The following is a 6,000-nucleotide window of genomic DNA, read 5'->3' as shown; positions in this document are numbered from 1 at the left end:
GAAAGAAAGAAGGGAGGGAGGAAGGGAAAGAAGGAGGGAGGGAATGACCATCTTTCTTGCTCCTGTCATCCTCAATGGTGGGCTCTAGTGTGGCCTCCAGCAAGCCCTTCTTTTCTTTCTCCATCTAGTGCCTGTAGGTACACCAGGACACACCCTTTCCACCCTCACAAGGAGAAAATTATAGAACTTGCCTGGGCATAGAAAGTGCTCGTTACCCATCCAGCTGGAAAGGAGGGTGTAGCTTTAATAGGCACATTCGGCTTCTTCGCACCGAACACAACATGTTCTCCACAAACACGAACACAGCTCCTGAGTCCTGAGGACTGAGTGAAAATAAAAATACATTTCAGGAATTAGTTGCCATTTCTTACTTGCTAGACATTTAGCATGTTCCTAATACTTAACAAAGAAGTTTACATTGGATAACACCCTGTCTGGTCAAGTAAAACCATAGATAAAGGAAAAAAAAACAACAACAACAACAACAACAAACTCCACCCCTTTCTCCTCCCAGCAGCTTTTTCTCATTCTCTCTCAGTTAATTTATATGGAGGACTGAGGGCTCCTACAGTGGGAGTGCAAAGATGCTGGAGGAAGAAAGTTGTTTGTGTCTACAAGACAAGCAGGACCTTCAAATGTCCTCTGAGCACTTATTTCCTTTTCCTGTTCAGTGAGTAAGAATGTGGTCACATTTCTTATCCAGTCCAATCCACTCATATCCTATATGATAATGCAGACATGACTAACATACCTTTGGAGAACACTAATTGTCACATCAGTTTTTCAGTATCTCGGTGTCTGATAACAGTTATTGTTTTAATATTTGTTTGCACAGTGGACACAAAGTTTTGAGATCAGGAGACAGAGCTCCTCTTTATCCTCCACCTTCTGCCAACAGAAGCCAACCACAACTATCTGCTAACTTAAAAACATCTGAAAACAGGTTTCTAGACACTACAGGTTATTATAGGCAACTATCAAGCTCTTATCCAATGCTTCAAAGTGCATCTCAAAGGGGTGCCTGGGTGGCTCAGTCGGTTAAGTGTCCAACTTCAGCTCAGGTGATGATCTCACGGTTCGTGAGTTCAAGCCACGCGTCGGGTTCTGTGCTGACAGCTCAGAACCTGGAGCCTGTTTCAGATTCTGTGTCTCCCTCTCTCTCTGACCCTCCCCCGTTCATGCTCTGTCTCTCTCTGTCTCAAAATAAACGTTAAAAATTTTTTTTTAAATAAAAAAAATAAAGTGCATCTCAAAAATCATCTCCTTTCCAAAATCTTTTCTCATACTCCCCCCAACTCTGCAAATTTGAAGTAGATACCCCACTTCTGTATTCTCCAGCATCATAAATAGATCAGAAGATAAAGTCTGTGCCTAGATAATCTGAGTACTTTCAGCACAGTGTCTGAGCCATGGTAATACAATGGCTGAATGAATTAAATAAACTAATTCATTGCTTGATTAGTATCTGTAGATTAAATAACTGATTCTGTGCGTTTTTTAAGAAAGGGTGATTGTTGTATATATATATATGTGTATATATATATATGTATATATATATGTGTATATATGTATATATATATGTGTATACATATATATATATGAAATGTTAAAGCCAGAATACACCTTTTAATTCATTTCTAACCCAGGACCTTAAGGGATGTGTCAGACCTGTGTCATAAGAATGATAATAACCAGGTAGTAAGTAAAAAAAAAAAAAAAAAAAAAAAAAGTCAAGGACACAAAATATGGATGAAACTCAAACTCAAAAACATAATGTTAAACAAAGGAAACCAGACATTAAATAGCACATACATCCTGTACCATTTATGTACAATACAAAGATCAGCAAAACCCATGTAAGTAGTTAAAAGTCAGGATAGGGGTTCCTGCTGGGGGGACCGGGGCGGGGGGGAGTTGGGGTGGGTAGCTGCAACTAAAAGGGGGGACTAAGGAACTCTGGGGGACTGGTAATGTTCTATTTCTTAACCTTGATGCTCATTATACAGGTGTCTTCCATATGTGAAAATTCATCAGCTATATAGTCATGATTTGCGTTCTTGCATAGAAATATAAAATATATTTCCATTAAAAGCTTAAAAGACAGAGGTGCCAGCGTGGCTCATTCGGCTAAACATCTGACTCTTGATTTCAGCTCAGGTCATGATCTCATGGTTCCTGAGATTGAGCCCCGCTTGGGATTCTCTCTCCCTCTCTCTCTGCCCACCCGCCCCCCCCCACTCTCATGTGCTCGCTCTCAAAACAAATAAGTAAACATTTTTTTAAAAAAGCTTAAAGAATAACAGACCAAACAGAAAGCTTAAAGCCAACTAAATTCTTCAGCAAAACCCAGATATTTTCAACTAAAATGAGACCCCAATTTGGTATAAATGAAACCATTATTACTTCAAGGTCACACAGGAAATCGTAAAGAATGTCTATGTCCTAAGCAGCCATGCGCAGTCTCCACAAAGCAAACCTTTAAACGTTTTCTGCCCCAGACAACATATCTGCTCAGTTGGTGTTGGGCACACAGGGAAGTGGGACCAGATGACAGCTGACATCATTCCCATAGTTGACAAACTTTACCAAATTAGGAAATTCGGTTTCAAGTTTTAATTACTTTGTTTTAATTATAAAAACCCACATTTGCTAACAATTACTCAACTGACGTTTTAAAATTAAATGTAAAATACTTTCAAAACCCATTACAACGGCTGAATATGGTAATGTTCAAGCAAAAACAAAGATTCCACTTCTAAATTTTATAGCATTTTAAATAAAGTTCTTTTTTTTTTAATTTTTTTTTAACGTTTTATTTATTTTTGAGACAGAGAGAGACAGAGCATGAACGGGGGAGGGGCAGAGAGAGAGGGAGACACAGAATCAGAAGCAGGCTCCAGGCTCTGAGCCATCAGCCCAGAGCCCGACGCGGGGCTCGAACTCACGGACCACGAGATCGTGACCTGGCTGAAGTCGGACACTTAACCGACTGAGCCACCCAGGCGCCCCTAAATGAAGTTCTTACAAGCCTTATGTACTTGGTGTAAATCGCTTAAAGCCTATATTATACTGCATGAAATTCTGCCATGAACTGAATGAAATCCCACCCTGCAGTGGCTGTGGACTTTCCATCTCTCTACCCATTTCACAGATGAGGAAACTATCATTGCCTTGACTTTTTATAAAACCACTGCATCCTTAGAGCTCAGACCCAGGTCTAGCACGTAGTAAACACTCAACGGATGTGCGTAATATGAACCAAGGAGGCTTGGACAGGTTGTGTAAACTGCCCAGTCACCCACCCTTCAGGGTGGCCCAGCCTTCTTCGGGAGTAAATCCGACAGGAGGCGACGGGCTGCACCAGGTGGTGAATCTGAGGTGAGCCACCGGATTCCGGCCTGGGGCATGGCCTTGGGTTGCCCCTGGGTCTCCCATTGTGCATATTTGCGGCGCCTCGCCCTTCTCCGGGGTCTACATCATCCTCTTACTCAGAGATGAGCCGCTCTTGTTGTGATCACAGGTCCCCAGGCTCTTTAAAGGAGACATGGGACTCTCCGGGCCTGGACGTACCTCCGGGGTGTGAGTGACAGGTACACCTGGGGGGCAGGGGACGTAGCCAGTCTAACCACCCGGGCTGCTAGCCCCAGCGGGGCCTCGGGGAACCGGGAAAACTGGAGGCGGCCTGCGAGGGTCGGCTGAAAGGTCGCTAGAGGGGCGCAGAGAGTGAGCGTCCGCCCCGGTTCTCCCCGCCATCCCGCCGCAGCCCTTCGGCCACCCTCGGCCCTCACAACTCTGCGGAGCGCTTCTCCGCTCCGGGAGCGAGACCCAGCAGGCCCGGGGCTGGGCGTGCCCTCACCTGCCTCGGCCCGGCCTCCGGGGGCCGCGCAGGGCGGAGACCGCGCACCCGGCGCCCCGCTGGAGGCGGGCGCCGAGCTTCGGCGAGAGGTCACGGGCGGCTTCCCCGCAGCGGCCGCGCGCAGCACGGCCGGCCCAGACCAGCGGAGCCGCCGCCTCCGCGAGCGCGGGCCCCGGCGCCCCGCTTCGCCAGTTTCGCCACCTTCGCGCGCCGGCCGGGCGGGGGGCGCCTCCGCTCCGGCTGTGGGGGCGCAGGCGTCCACGTGCGCGTCCGCGAGGCTGCACGCCACTCTCGGCCGGAAAGCAGGTGGGTGCCGAGGGCTGGCGAGGGGCGGAGAGGGCGACTGAAACGGGCACCACCGATGCCCGAAACCCCTACCTCTTCTTTTCAGCAGCCCCTTGCACGTAAATAGGTGCTGAATTAAAAGTAATGTCCCTGCTTGGGACCACTTTCCCCAGCCTTGCGTATCTGGTCTCGCAAACTAAACTCTCCGTCTAGCCGCAGGGGCTGCGCTCATGGGTCGCGGAGCAGGTTTCTATCCACACACCACACACCTCCTGGCCCCAGGACCCTGCAGGGCTGCAAACCGACAGGCCCAGGGGCCTTTGGACAGGCACTCTGATCTTCTAGGGGAAGCATCAGGGGCTATTTTCCTCGTTTTTCTGTCTGGCCGCCTGTCTGCCTCTATGTCTGTCCTTCTTTCTTGCATTTTCTGTTTGCAAGGTGGACAGCTGGGCTTCACCCAGGGAAGGCAGGTCTGCTGGTGCACTTTGCTTCCCGTTCTGGTCTCCTTGGATGTACTTTCCCCGTTGGAGTTTGCTGCTCTCCTCAACAAGTAACAGCTTGCTGCAGATGAGAAGTTCTCTCAAAAATGAAGGTGCAGAAAGATAGGAGAGGAATGTGGGGAAACCAGATTGTCTAATTTTAGCCTGAATTTCGCTGTAAGGGAATCACCATGTATTGCCTAGGTGAGAAGTGTTTTGACTGCCCAGGTTAGGAAAAGACCTATGACTGATACTCATGAAACAAGCAGTAAGGAGTCGCTTGAAAGTACAAATTTTTTAAAGTACCTAAACCTCAAACCATAGCGTTTTAGAAATTGTGAGGGTCTTGAAGTCAAATAGTTCAATGCCAAGTTATGGAGTTATCTTTATTGCCTCCTCACTGGGAAAGATGTTAGTACAAACACTTAGTGAAGGCTCCTGAGAGTTTAGCTCATGTGGTTGTAAGAGTTTTATTTCATATTGGTGTTGCAACTTTGACAAGGGCGTGTTCCAGTGTAGTGGTTGAAAGTTTGGAGCTAGAAACACCTGGATTTCTGTCTGGGCTCCACCATCTGACTTGCTGTGTGACTTCCAACAAGTTGCCTTACCTCTCAGAGTCCGAGTTTCCTCATTTCTAAATGGGATTGCTGAGCAGGTAAAGAAGATAACACGTACTCCGTGGTTCACACAGAATACTTCAGCGGGTAAGTACAGAATAAATGATACTTGAGCCTGATGATGACAGTGAAGTGAGAGTTTAGGCCCAATTGCATAGCATTCACTGCCCATGCAAGAGGTGTCCGCAGGTGCCTCTGTGCATGCAGAGGTACAAGCGTTACATCGCTGGGCTCCTTCTGGTCATAAAAACACAAGGCGCTGCTTCTGAACTCTTGAACTTGATTTGAACAAATGAAATCTGTCCTAAGCCTGTTCAGATTTGCAGCGTATCATTTTTGTGTATTTTGAGATTCTCTGATGCTTTCAAATGTGAACAGTTTCAAATACACACAAAACTGGTATAACACTGGTGGTATCATTATTACTTACTATTAAAAGTAATGTTCCTCCTTGGGGCGCCTGGGTGGCGCAGTCGGTTAAGCGTCCGACTTCAGCCAGGTCACGATCTCGCGGTCCGGGAGTTCGAGCCCCGCGTCGGGCTCTGGGCTGATGGCTCAGAGCCTGGAGCCTGTTTCCGATTCTGTGTCTCCCTCTCTCTCTGCCCCTCCCCCGTTCATGCTCTGTCTCTCTCTGTCCCAAAAATAAATAAAAACGTTGAAGCTCTGTCTCTCTCTGTCCCAAAAATAAATAAAAACGTTGAAAAAAAAATTTTTTAAAAAGTAATGTTCCTCAGATATCACCATGGTCCCTGGCTTAATATCG

At 47.0% G+C, this 6,000-nt stretch overlaps 1 protein-coding gene across 1 annotated transcript in view; it reads left to right on the top strand.

Moving 5' to 3' along the window:
• The first annotated feature begins 3,946 nt into the window (after window positions 1-3,946).
• Window positions 3,947-6,000, top strand: part of FERMT1 (FERM domain containing kindlin 1) — a 35,482-nt gene continuing 33,428 nt past the window's right edge. The window contains exon 1 of the mRNA XM_045053862.1: window positions 3,947-4,162. The gene's annotated coding sequence lies outside the window, so the exon portion shown is untranslated. The remainder of the gene's footprint in view (window positions 4,163-6,000) is intronic.

This window comes from Felis catus, chromosome A3 (genome assembly GCF_018350175.1).
Source record: "Felis catus isolate Fca126 chromosome A3, F.catus_Fca126_mat1.0, whole genome shotgun sequence".
In the NCBI taxonomy this organism is placed as follows: Eukaryota; Metazoa; Chordata; class Mammalia; order Carnivora; family Felidae; genus Felis; species Felis catus.
The sequence above is the reverse complement of the archived record's forward strand: the minus strand, read 5'-3'. Positions and strand labels throughout refer to the sequence as shown.